The sequence below is a fragment of the Ambystoma mexicanum genome, chromosome 4p (assembly GCF_040938575.1).
Source record: "Ambystoma mexicanum isolate Mex_15411 chromosome 4p, UKY_AmexF1_1, whole genome shotgun sequence".
NCBI classification, from domain to species: domain Eukaryota; kingdom Metazoa; phylum Chordata; class Amphibia; order Caudata; family Ambystomatidae; genus Ambystoma; species Ambystoma mexicanum.
The window spans coordinates 168,087,384-168,100,883 of NC_090927.1; the positions used below are offsets into that span (position 1 = coordinate 168,087,384).

General features: G+C 47.0%; 1 protein-coding gene across 1 annotated transcript in view; it reads right to left on the bottom strand.

Moving 5' to 3' along the window:
* CLU (clusterin) overlaps nucleotides 1–11,124 on the bottom strand; it is a 177,929-nt gene extending 166,805 nt beyond the window's left edge. The window contains exon 1 of the mRNA XM_069605621.1: nucleotides 10,951–11,124. The gene's annotated coding sequence lies outside the window, so the exon portion shown is untranslated. The remainder of the gene's footprint in view (nucleotides 1–10,950) is intronic.
* Nucleotides 11,125–13,500: the final 2,376 nt, after the last annotated feature.

Consider the following 13,500-nt stretch of genomic DNA (forward strand, 5'->3'; position numbering starts at 1 on the left):
CCTATGAGGCAAGGTGCCTCATAAGCAAGCGCTTGGGCAAGGAAGAGGAACGTGAAGGTAATTTTGGGCAGAGGATCTAATTTTGGGGTTTGGGGCAGGGGTTGGGAGGGAGAGGGGATGTGTGGGGTTGGGGTTGGGTGGGGAATTTTGTGTGATAATCATACTGGTCATCCATGTCCAGGCTAAGCAGGCATGATATGTGGTATTAGTGGCTAGAGAGGATGTTGGTGCAGTCAGTCTAGTCATTTCTTAGTTTGGCTTGGCTGTTTTTAACTTGGCATCTCTGATAAAGTAGTCCTGTTAGGTGTAATTACCTGGCTAGACTTGCATTTGGGTGCTGCCAGTCTAGCCATTTCTTACTGCAGCATTGTATATTTTTCTGGGCATCTGTGAAATAGTAACCATGAGAAGTGTTATTACCTCGACTGGAATTTTGGTGCAACCAGTCTATGTATGTCTGAATGTGGCCTTGCATGCTTAACTGTAATATGTTATTACGTGTCTAGACTTGTCTACATTGGGCAGCCAGTTGGACATATTTTTATTGTGGCCTGGTATTTTTTAATAGCATAGCATTATATTAATTAAAGCATTAATGTTCCTGTGCACTGTTGGTGACTTGCATGTATTGGATTTTTGTATTAGTGTTGCCCTACAAAACTATTGCAAACGCTCTGGCCTTTTAGCCAATTTTTCTCTGACAATGTGGTGTATAATACGTTAAACACTTTTATTTATTTATTTTTCGTTTTGTTTATGTTATTGTTGTGGTTTATGCATCAACCTTTCAATAGGTTCTACTCAAATATATCACATTAATTCATACAATAGAAAAATAAGTAATACTTAAAAAGTTCACATCTTGGAAGATCTATAAAGATAAATAAAAAATGTAGTATATCAAAATGATTGTGGAGAAAAATAGTTCGTTTTTAAATTATATTCGTCTCATTTAGAATGCATTTCTTTATATATTCAAGATTTAAGGATACTGTGGGCCTCATTACACGGTAGGCGGTGAACCATGGTGCTATTAGCACCTTGGTCCATGCCGGTAAAATACCGGCACCGCCTTGGTGGAAAGGGGAATTACCGCCCTATTCCAAGGTTGGTGGGGCGGTAAATCCTTTCCCCCATTGCCCTTCCCTATTCCCATTTTTGCCCCATAGGGCATAATGGGAATGGGGGAGGTCCTAATTATGGCACCGCAAATTGCGGTACCGTAATTAGCTCCCTGGTCCCTTTGCGGGTTGGTTATTAACGCCTGCAAAAAGCAGGCGTTAAATTCTCCAACCCGCAAAGAGACCTTGTAGTAAGGCGGTAAGGGTTAACGGTCACCGGTACCATTAACGGTGACCGTTAACCCATACCGCCATCCGTGTAATGAGGCCCTAAGACATGACAATTGCAATTCTAACCATTGATATATTTGTTTGGAAAAAATGTTGCCACATGGACTCTGGTGTCAATGTGCTGACATCTTTGAAATAAGGTTGCAGGTATCAAATTCGTTGCTCCAGTAGTGCTGGGCATTCAGTCAATAGGTGTTGGAGATGTTCACATTGTCCTAGTTTGCAGCTAGGTCTGCAGATGTTCTTGCTTTTGGGGCTTTCTCATCTTCTAGCTTGGATTTCTCTAGTTTTCCCGAGTTTAGGTGGACGTGTAAAAAGGCACTCCTGTATGCTTGACTGGGAACTTTTAATAGGTACGGTTCTTTGGAACGTAATCTTTTTGGAACAAATGGATTATCTTTGAATGACTTGTACGTCTTGCAAGCCTCAATGGTACATATCCCATCGTACTGCTATAGCTTCTCTTTTGCTCCCATTGGGTTTGTTAATAGCAAATCCTCAGAGATGTCAGCTGCAGTCATCAATGTGATAATCTGATTTCTCCATTCTAATGCAACAGCATGTTCAGAACAGTTCAGATAGCATGATAAAGTGCTTAGAAGCGTGTTTGATTTCTCAGTTAAGAGACGTTTTCTATATAAAGAACATGCTTTCAAAGCATACATGATACACAATGATCACAAGCCTAGTTCATATCTAAGTATGCACATGAGTTTTCGGGAAGGCTAGGACACGTTTCCGAAACTAAACCTTCTAATTTTATCCAGTACAGTTCTGATCTGTAGACTTTAGTTTCAGCAGCGTACAAAATGGCTGGGGCCACTTTTTGCATCTAAAATGTTAGCAATGGGAAGCATGAGAATTTCCTGTACTTTGCGTGAATTATTCGTGCTTGCGAGGTGGCAGTTGAGGTTTTGCTTTTGAGCTCTGTTGAATAAGGTTGATCTGAAATGTGGTTATTAATGTTAATTCCCAATTATTTGTATTCATCAACACTTTCTATTTTTTCGCCATTTAAGAACCATTTTGGGGCATTTGCCCTTTTTGACCATCTCGACTTGTAGCATAGAATTCTTGTCTTGCCTACGTTGATCTCAAGATGGTTTTGATTGGCATCGGTTCCCAATGCAGATAACAGGTTCTGCAGGCCTCTTGGTGTCTTGGACAGCAAAACAAGGTCATCTGCATAAAATAACCAGGCTACAGGAGTTATACCTAATCACGGGGGGGGGTCATAGATTAAAGCACTGCGTTCCCATCTCATGTCTGCTATGGAAAGGTTGAAGAGGGCTGAAGCCAATACACAACCTTGCTTTAGCCCTCGATGTGTGGTGTTGGGGGCGGATAGTTTTCCCTCCAATGTTAATAGAATTTGAACCGACGTGTTAGGATGCAGTTGCAGGATTAGCATTAGAAGTGAATATGGGCATCCTGCTTCAGCAAGTTTAGTCATCAACATGTGCCTGGATATAGAATCAAAGGTAGCTTTGAAATCTATGTAGGCCATGTAGATTGGCTGCTTGGCATGTACACTTTGAATTTAAATAGCTGTTCTTATCGCCAAGTTGAAAGAGGTCCCAAGACCAGCTACAAATCCTGTTTGGTGTGGATCTTGTAGGTTGTTTCTAGTTATCCATTGGTTAAAGTCTCTGAGCACGAGTCGTGCAAATAATTTTCCCGGTACGTCCAATAGAACAATGGGACGATAATGACTGTCAAATTGACAATTGCCTTTTTTAAAGATGGGTATGATTGTTGATTTCTGCCAGGATGGAGGAATAGGCTGGGTGTGTATGACCTCCTTGAAGATTTCATGGAGGATCTTGGCCCAGTGTTCTGGGTTAGTTTTAAGAATCAAGTTGGTTAAGCCGTCCGGCCCAGGGGCTCTAGAGGAGCTCAATTTAGAAATATAAAACAGTATGTCCTCTTTGTTAAAGTTTAATGTAATATAGCATTTGAGGGAGTTCTAATTGGAAATTCCCTCTGATCAATCGAGGTGTAGAGGTTCAAAAAGTGTTGTGTCCAGGCCTGTTCGGACGCTGTCCTGATCTGAAGAGGAGATTGTGTATTATGTGTTGCCTGGTTCAATAGGTGCCAAATGTCACCCAAATTCTTGGTTGCAATGGCCCAAAACATCGCCTCACTGTCCTTGAGAAGCATAAGGGCCTTCCGTGATTTTTGCCAATTTTTGTGTTTAGTTTTAGATAGTTTAATTTGTCAAGTCGTTCTTCAATAGGTAGATTTTTAACTATCCTTATTGATTTGCAAAAAGCTCTTTTTCTCTGCTGGAGTTCTGGATCATATGCACGCTTATGCTTCAACTTGGGTTTGTTTATGCTGATTATTTTCTCTTTAAATAATTAAAGGGCAGCAACACAGTATCCATCCGTATGGATTAGGTGTGACGATGTTAGGATCGATTTAGATGTGATATATTTGAGAAGCTCTGTCAATTGATTAGTTGACCAGCAAAGGCGATTTCGACCATCTGTTACGATCAGTCTGGCAATATACTTGGAGTCTACGTGAGTCGATTGAAGGTTCTCCCAGTTCCAAGTTAGTATTAATTGTTCATGGTCGCTGTTCTTTTGTCGCATGACTTTGAAGCTTTCAGCAACCGAAAACAAAGATCTGTCTGTATAGATGTAATCTATAATGGCTTCTTGTTTGTGCCTTCTCCGCGTACTATTTGGGGGTATATCGCCCTCTACTGCCCCATTTAGCATTATTAGCTGTCTGTTGGCCATGAGTGACATCCATTTGCGTACGAGAGTCGCGTCACTTTTTTTCATTTCTGTCATGCAACGTATGTTTAAGTCCTCAACTGAGATTGTCGCTGTTATCATTGGATCTAATGTAAACAAATCTAAGAGTGCTTCCATGTGCCTGAAACAGATGTCTGCTGTTATGCCAAGATGGTTCCAATACACATTCACTAGAGCTATGACTCTGGAGTGAATAGTGATTCCAGCCAGTTGCATATATTTATTGGGCTCAGCCCATCTCTGTAATTTGAATTCCGTGGACAGTTTTGCAGCTATCTTTAGTCCAGCCATGGGTCTACCCTTTGTTTGGGCTTTGGCCGTTAATGCTAGGATGGTATAATCATCCCATACAGGGGTTTCTGTGAGCCAAGTTTCTTGAAGGGTGATAATGTTGTATTGCATTAGACCATTTATTTCTGAATTCATAAGATGGTTATGTCCTCTAGTGTTCCAGCTGACTAGCCGGTAACCCTGAGATTCTTGCATCTTGAGTCGCTCTTCTTTAGGTGGGAGTCACATTTTCGTGGAGTATTGTTCAGTTGGTGTCATGTGTGCCTGATGCCGCTCGTAGGCGGGCTTTTGCATACATGTCATTTAGATATTGTATGGTCTTAACCTTTTGTCTATGTGCTGGGGGTAACCTATGTCTATTTCTGTGTCTAATTCCTTCATGTTGACTGCTTCGTGAGTAAGAGAAAATCCTAAATCCTAAAGTGATCGCCTGGCTTGCCATATTGTATTTATAACTATTCACAGTCTGGCTGCAGAGAGATCAGAGTCATAAAGAAACTGAACGCGGTTTATATCGGAGGATGTGAGATCCTCTAGGCTCGGCACATCACTGAATATGTTCAGTGTGCACGTCCTATTTAGATCATGTGTTGGAAATGGGGCCTAGGCCTGCATTGTATAGTCAAGTTATGGAAGAGTGAGTTTGATTTGTAATCCTTGCTAGATTTGCCAAATGTAGGTGACAATTCAATTATTGACTGTTTCTTATTCGCCTGTTCTTTTTTTCCGGGAGTTCTGTCAGTGTGTATTAGGTTTGAGAGTTTGTAGTTAGCGATTGTGTATTGAAGGTTCTTGGGCTCCAGTCCGCAGATTGAAACTATTGGGCTACTGACTTCGCTATCTCGTCTCTCCTTTGTTCTGAAGTCTGGAATTCCCTTTCCTTGGCTAAGTTGCTCTTGCTGGCAAATCTTTGGTCGCACATTGTGCAATGAACCTTCTAGTTTGTCTGTAGAGTCTAGAGCTTTTGATCTTTGGATTTGGAGTTCTTTTAGTAGGATATCTAGTGGCTCATGATCGCTATTCGTATGGCTAGTATTGATATGATAGGATAGGTTATTTATAACGCGCTTAATACCCAGAAGTTTCTAAGCGCGGACCCGGGGATCGAACCTGTGTTGCTCCATGTTGTCTTGCTTCCAAGGAGAGCACGTTGGCGCTCCGTTATCCTCCCGAGACATTAGTTTGTTTAGTCCTTTTGATTTCGTTAGTCCTAGCTATAATGGTGTATTTCTTTGTGATAGCTGTGCTGGCATTGAGCAGTTGGTTGTTAGATTTTTTTCATGGTTTTTATAAACTGTTTGATTATGCAGCGGTCCAGATTTGATATTTTTGCTTTTCTTCCCGCTTTTTCCTTTGCCTGGGTGAAAATGGTAAAGTCCGATTTCTTTTTTGCCTTATCGGACTTAGCCACTAGTTTGATTGCTGGTTTGTTCGACATTTCGGGGTTTGCCTTTAAATTGGTGACGTTATGGGGCAACCTTATTTGTCCATCCTTAGTGTTAAGTCTGCTATGGGCCTCCTTTTAGGATTACTGGTGCATGACAAAGCTGTTTGTCCCTCGTTCTTGGTCAGGTCTACTACAGGAATTGATTTAGTATTATTCGTGCATGGCTAATTGGTTGTCCCTCATTTTTTGTCAGATCTTCTATGAGCATGGTTTTATGATTGTTGGTGCATGTCAAGGAGTTGGGCACCTTGTCAAATTGTTGCCACAGACGTTTCTCCAACAAGATTGCCTGTGCGTTCAATTTGCCACCCATGGCTTTGTAAAGTTTTGTTAGAGAAAGCAGGGCCAAGTTCATGGCCATTAGTGTGGTTTCTAAAAGGGGGCTTTCACAGGAACTGGAGCATGTTGGATGTTGACTATTTTGCTTTCCCTGTTTCCTGGGAGTGGGTGGGGCAAATGAGATAGACAAAGCAGAGGAGTTATTCATGGAAGGTTCAAACATAATTGGAGATTGCGATAAATTAGAGTGTGGTTTTGGAGTTAGATGTGGGCCGGGGGATGCAGGAAGGTTGGGGGATTTTGGGTCGTTCGATGGGCAATTGTTTTTGGGCACCGCACCATTTGTTTCTCTTTGCGCATCACCCTTCTGTGGTGAGTCGATTACAATAAGGTCAATAGAGGAGACAGGGGCTGTCGAGCTGTCGTGTATTAAAGCTACTATCACAGCTCCCTGTGGTGGCACCGTTTCGACGCTGCCACGGCTGCGGCTGCATATTTCCTCAATTGTTTGCTGACAATTTGCATTCTGAAGCAAGTTTTCCATGGTAACATCACTAAGACCGCAAGAGCTGATCAATAGTTGGCTGTTCTGTCAGCAGTTTTGATCTACAAGTCTCCACCATGGGGGTCTCTATGTGCAGCATTTTATCCGTGTTTGGGTGGTGTGATTTAGATGAACCGGCTGCATAAAATGTGCGAATATCAACAGTCATAGATTGTGCTCGTGCGTGGCTGGGGTGTTCAACTTTGCAGGGATCACTGATTGCACAGTTTTTACTGGTGTTCGCGTGGGTGGGACGCTAGACTTCACAGGCATCATTGATTGCACAGTTTTTACTGGTGTTCGCTTGAGTCGCTCGCACATGGGTAGGGTGCTAGACTTCGCACGAATCATTGATTGCACAATTTTTGCTGGTGTTCGCTTGAGTCGCTTGCATGTGAGTGGGGCGCTAGACTTCACATGTATCATTAATTGCACAATTTTTGCTGGTGTTCGCTTGAGTCGCTTGCGCCTGGGTGGGGCGCTAGACTTCGCCTGAATCACTGATTGCACAATTTTTGCTGGTGTTCGCTTGAGTCGCTCGCGCGTGGGTGGGGCGCTAGACTTCGCCTGAATCATTGATTGCACAGTTTTTACTGGTGTTCGCTTGAGTCGCTCGCGCGTGGGTGGGGCGCTAGACTTTTCATGTGTCATTGATTGCACAGTTTTTACTGATATTCGCTTGAGTCGCTCGCGCGTGGGTGGGGCGCTAGACTTTGCATGTGTCATTGATTTCACAGTTTTAACTGATATTCGCTTGAGTCGCTCGTGCGTGGGTGGGGCGCTAGACTTTGCAGGCGTTCTTGATTGCAGTTTTTACTGGTGTTCGCTTGAGTCGCTCGCGCGTGGGTGGGGCGCTAGACTTTGAAGGGATCATTGATTGTGCAGTTTTTACTGGTGTTCGCTTGAATTGCTCTACTAATTTCAGAGTGTCTATTTTCAATGGCATACCTGATTTTAAGGTATATGCGATTGAATGATTTTGCTGGAGCATAAAAGAAACAAAAGTTGCAAGTGCTCGGCGAGTCAATTATATGGGTGTTTTACACAATCAGCCAGTTTGTACATACGCACACAAAATGAATACCTCCTAGGGAGAAGCAGGGAACACAAATCGAGTTGCTTCCAGCTGCACAGCCCAAACAGCAACAACAGCACTTGCTGAATGCACTTTCTCAAATACGCATGAGCTCCGAATATAAGGTTTGTGGGTAAATGTGGGCGGGGCTTAGCCTCGTAACTTTTCAATTGCAGTTTTCTGTAGAATAGTAGCCTAAACACAAAATAAAAGGCTTTGGTAAGTATATGATAGGTTATTTATAACGCGCTTAATATCCAGAGGTTTCTAAGTGCTTACACAGGGATCTAACATGTGTTGCTCCATGTTGTCTTGCTTCCTAGGCAAGCTCATTGCCGCTGAGCTATCCTCCCGAGACCAAGTGGGCATTTGTAGTTGATATTTCACCAAGTCCATTAATCAAAAGGAATAGATTGTCCTAAATCAATAGATCAATTTTCTTTCACACATGTATATCTTTCTCCTAGTGCAGTGTGCGGCGTACCCCTGCAGCAGCACGTTCGTGCATATTGCGCAAGTGCTGTAGTCTAGGCCCGTCCAGAGTGTGGTGCGACTCAGGATTTGTTGCCAAGTTGGGGTCAGGGGGTGCCTAAGCATGGCTCGCAGGGAGGGGGGCAAATGTTGTGTTACGCCACTGGGAGAGATCAGAGGGTGGTAAGGAGATGGTGGTGGAAACAATGCAGCGATCATCATATATGGATGGTGTGACAGTAGTATTAGTGGCTGAGAGAGAGGAAAATATGAATGAGAGATCCAAAGCGTTACCCCTGGTGTGGGTAGGTAGGTTATGGAAAGCGTGGAGAGCGTGGTCACTAAGAAAAGACTGAAGTTCAGATTTGTGAGAAGTGGGTGGAGAGGGAAGGTTTAAGTCACCTAGTAACAATGAGTGACAGATGGCCATCAAGCATGTGACTTTATCACAGAGGTATGTGGGCCCTAGTTCATCGCTAACTTGATCCGCCAGCACTAAGGATGCAAAGCTATGGCGGGCGCCTGCGGCAACCGATGCTCCAGGTACGTAAACTCTATTGACTGCTACTGAGGGCGCAGAGCTGGGTATACAACCTAAGGACATGACTGCAGTACTTGCATAGTTGCAGCTGGCCTAGCCAGGGTGCAGGGCTGCGTGTACATAGCATGGAGAGGGCTGCAGTGCTGGAGTACAGCACAGCACTGAGTATACACGCTGTGTGATTTACACAAGTGCCATAAGATGGATACATACACTATTAACATGTTGACAGTGCCCCACGCTGCCGGAAGTCTGTCTGGGGTGCTAGAATAGTGTTGGGTGTACAATACATGCTGTGTATGTGACTGCAGCATCATGCACAAAGCGTGCACATAGTGTGAGGTTTACTGTGATGCTGAGGTACAGCACTGAGTATGCCGGCCCAGGAGTGGTATCAGAACGTATTGTGGATATGGCCCATATCCAAGGCACAGTGCCGGGTATACATTATATGTGCCTTGTATACAGCTGCCACCCAGGCCTGCATGGTGTGGCACTGCCTGCTGCAATGCAGACGCACAGGACTGAGCCCAGGCCCAGTGAATGGCTTCACTGCTTCAATTTGTGTATAGCCTCCATGCAGTGTGTAGAGGCGAGTACACAGGTAACGTCTAGTACATGTAACTCCTAAGCTTGAGCACACATAACATGGGACATTCTGCATTGCTGATGCCCAGTGCAGACTATGTATGTTTAACACTAGCTTCTAGGCGTGGCCCACTTGCAAGGTGCTGCGTCATACCTTTATTGCCCTCTGCACCGGACACAACTGAGTGCCTAGAAGCAGACGCAGCCCCACAGCAAAGCGCTAGATGACAAAACAGAACATGCAGTTCTGCGAGCTCTGAAGTATTTTCTCGTTCTAATGCAGCTCATTAGACTCAAAAGTGCATATCATTTGGCTGAGCTCCAGGATACAAAAGGGAGGAGCTTTAAGGGATGTCCAGATGTTTGCCAAGATCATTCTATATGTGAGAGGATGCATCTGCCGCGAGCTCTGCTGGTCGAGGGAAGACAGAGACAACCAGGAACGGCAGCGGGGCCTTTCAATATTTTCAGTTGAAATGGACTCAGCGCTCTGGGGACAGGGCGGCAACGGCTGCACTATGTTTGCGGTCTTGTGACACAGAAACATATTTTTTTAATTCAGTGCAGGAAACCTGCCAGGTGCGCACCGCACTGTACGCCTTTGCTGTTGCCCTCAGGCCGTCACGCCGCCTTGCAGTTACCACCCTGCCATCAAACGGCGAACAAAAGCTTTTCAGACAGATCATTTGTTTGGTTTCCAAGCTGGCTGGCCCACGATAATCAGCAGCGATTAATCCCCTTGCTGCGTTCTTTTGAATTCATTATAAAATAATCACCTCGGTGCTGCCTCTGACTGTTTCTCCCAGCAGGAAGGCAAGTGGTGCCCCCAAACATCACGTTGAAACAGGTCCCCACCAGCCCTGTCGCATCTTATAATGGCAGTGGTGCATAACACCATCCATGGTCCCAATCAGTTGGCCCCCACCAATGTTTGCATATGCGATGTGCGCTGTCAGTGTGAGGAGTGGACAAGCACTGCAATAGGGACCCGCTTTCAATGTGAGAGCTGCGGTTTTGTGAGCCGCGATGCAAAAAGGCTGCGCTGGATTAAATCGTTTTGTTTAAAACCACTACAGGTGAGAGCAATATCAGCTTCCCATTGAATTCAGCAAAGGTTGTGTTTAAACCTATACATCTCCCATTGCGCCCGCAACACCGCACCCCGCACCCAGCGCCCACTATTGACACTGCAGCCTCGTATGTGCCCGCCGCACGCCGATTGCTTCCAAGGTCGCAGTATGCGGCAGGCAGCACGCTGCGCACGATGCAGAAATATTAGGTTTAGCGCACAGAGCGGGGGTAATCTCCGAAGCGCCCCTCATTAGGTAAAGTCCTGCTTGCATCATTAGCCACCTCGCCTGCATTGCATTAGGATCAATGGGACAGTAGGCTGATTAAAAACTGCTTGGACTCATCCAACCTATGTAGCACTCACATTTCTAGAGCAGCAGGTGCACCAACCCATTGAGCTAAGGACATAGATAATACTGCGTCTGCCCGCCCGGGATGCTATCCGTGCTGCTTCAGCAGTGACTGACCCCGGCACGCAGACACCTCCCGCCTCCTAACCTACTAGAGGGGTTTCAATTATCCTCACCTGGAAGCGCTCTCTTCGAGGCACTGTCTGCCTAGCTCCCTCCTGTGAGTTTGCCCAGACGAACCCGGACTTAGCAGGCGTTGGGGGCTTTTATACCGCACCCGCCCCTCCCGCCAGCCTAGTGTCCGCAGCATCCGTGTGAGTCAGCATCGAGGAATGCCCTCCGAGCTTTCTAGAATCACGTCTGGCGGACAGTCATGTAGGTCGTATTCCGCCAGATGGTGCTGTTGGATAAGCAATATTTTTATGTTTCATACCGAACGGTTCTGGCTAGTGTATATAAAAAAAGTTTTTAATGCGGAGAATAGGTGGGGGCGGAGTTACCTTTCTGTTGGACTAACTTAAATAATCACATTATTTGCCTTATTTATGTTAGTCCATGTATATGGCAAGGAAGGTTTTTTTTAGTCCCCGCCCCCCAGCTCCCTTTTTAACGACTGCAGCTAAACGGGAGGTAGGGCCCGGAAAGCATCGGCGTGGATTAATTGTGCCTGACAAAGGGGCATGTTTGGTCCGGCCCGGGGTCACTGTGAGTCAGCCCCGCCGCGCGCGGAGCTGACGCAAATGCCAGGAAACTGCGATCCCGTGCCGGGCCTTGAACCAAATCCTTTTATCTGGCAGCATTCCCCGTTTCTGAAGGACACCGCTTATGGTTTTAGCGAGACACGTTTAAGCTGCTCTTTTCTTACAATCCTTTTCATTCAACCACCAGCAATATCAATGAGAACACGTTTTTATAGCGCTCCTCTTCATACCCGATCCCTCCAATCCCTAAGCACTATAATGAGAGCTACTTAATGTGGCGTTGCCCCGTAAGGGAGACGCGCACGCGGCGACGTGACGTTGCACGTCGCCGCGTGCGCCTTAAATAAACGGGGCGTTCCCGGCCGCGTCAGTGCGACCGAGGAGCCCGAAGCACACAGACGTGTCCAGTCTGAGTCTGTGGGTGGAGGGGCTCACGGGCACGCGTGGGGGCACCCAGAGACCCCCAACAGTGGCGACGAGTGTTGGATGCCCGGGCCCGGCGGTGAGAGCGATCCCGGATAATTTTTTTTCTTCGATGACGAAACATCCGCGGATGTCTTCGTCTCACGCTGTGGCCGCGGACCATACACGCGGCTGGCGGCCATCTTGCGCACGTGGCTGAGAAACTTCCGAAAGCTCCGGTTTGGAGTAGGAAGGCCATCCAAGCCCAATTTTTGGATTTGCTGACTGCGGGCAGCATAACCCGCAGGCCCATGCCTGAATTTTGATGTTTTAGCCAATTTTCAGTCTGTAACGTCGTGTGGTAGCTGGAGGATGGACTGAGGTGGCTGGGCCTTCTCAGCCCACTCCATTTTTGAAGCTCAATTTTTGGAACTTCTGGTTCAAGGACCTTCTTCAACCCCTTCATCATCACGTGGGTGATGGCATGCCCGCTCCTGAGATCCACGTTTGGAACGAGACGCCTCAAGGTAGCATCTTTAACCCTTTCATCATCACGAGGGTGGTGGCAGTGTGGGGAATGGTGCAAGTTGCGGCCCTCAGGACTAGTACGAGGGTGCCTGTGCGCTTGGGCCCATGAGTGATTTCGGCGCCCTGGAGGGTGCGACTGCCACAGCATCGGAGGATTCGCAGGACGAAAGCCTGGTAGATTTGTTTCAACAGAATCCCCCACAGCCAACCCCACATCCTGCGACGTCTGGGCTGCCTACACCCACGGTTGGTGCCGCTTTTTCCCCAAACCAACCACCACCACCCCTGGCCATGGCCCAAGCCAGGGCGCAAGCGGCCTTGCAGCCCATTCCGGAGTTTGACGCTACGGGTCCTCCGTCCAGCCTGGGCCCCCGATGGAGAAGATGGATTGGACGGCTGGACATGTACTTTCGGGCCGCCCAGGTCACGGACAATGACAGCAAGGTGGCTACGATGCTGTATTCGGCCGGAGCAGCTGTACAGGAGATATTTGAGTCGTTAACTCCGGTGGACAACTCGTATGACCAAGCCAAAGCCGCCCTCCTCGCGCATTTCATTCCCCTTGCCAACGTGGACTATGAGAGGTTTGTCATGCTCTCGGCCAGACAAAAGGAGGATGAAACGCTCGACACCTTCTATGGCCGCCTGCGCCGCCTATCCCAAGGGTGTGCGTGGGGGGATGCGGAGGATATGATGAGGACAATGCTAATCCAGGCATGTTCGTCTGGCAAGCTGAGGCGACAGGTCCTGAGAGAGCCCGGACTCACCCTGCCCAGAATCCTGGAGCTCGGGCGGTGCCATGAGGTGGCAGAGGCCCGTGCCAACAAGATGGAGGCCGGATCCCGCGCAGCGAGGCCGGAAGAGGTGTGCGCTGTCTGGCGAGGCGGCAGAGGGGTGCGAAGGCCCGGTGGGGCTCCCAGAGACAGAACTGGTAAGCCAGTGGAGTCATGCCAGAAGTGCGGCTATGACCTTCCCCACTCGTCTGAGTGCATGGCAATAGGAAAGATCTGCGGACGCTGTGGGGTGCCCGACCACTTCTCGAGGGTGTGCAGGGCGACCCTGCCTGTACTGATTCCGAGGGGACAACCCCGTCTG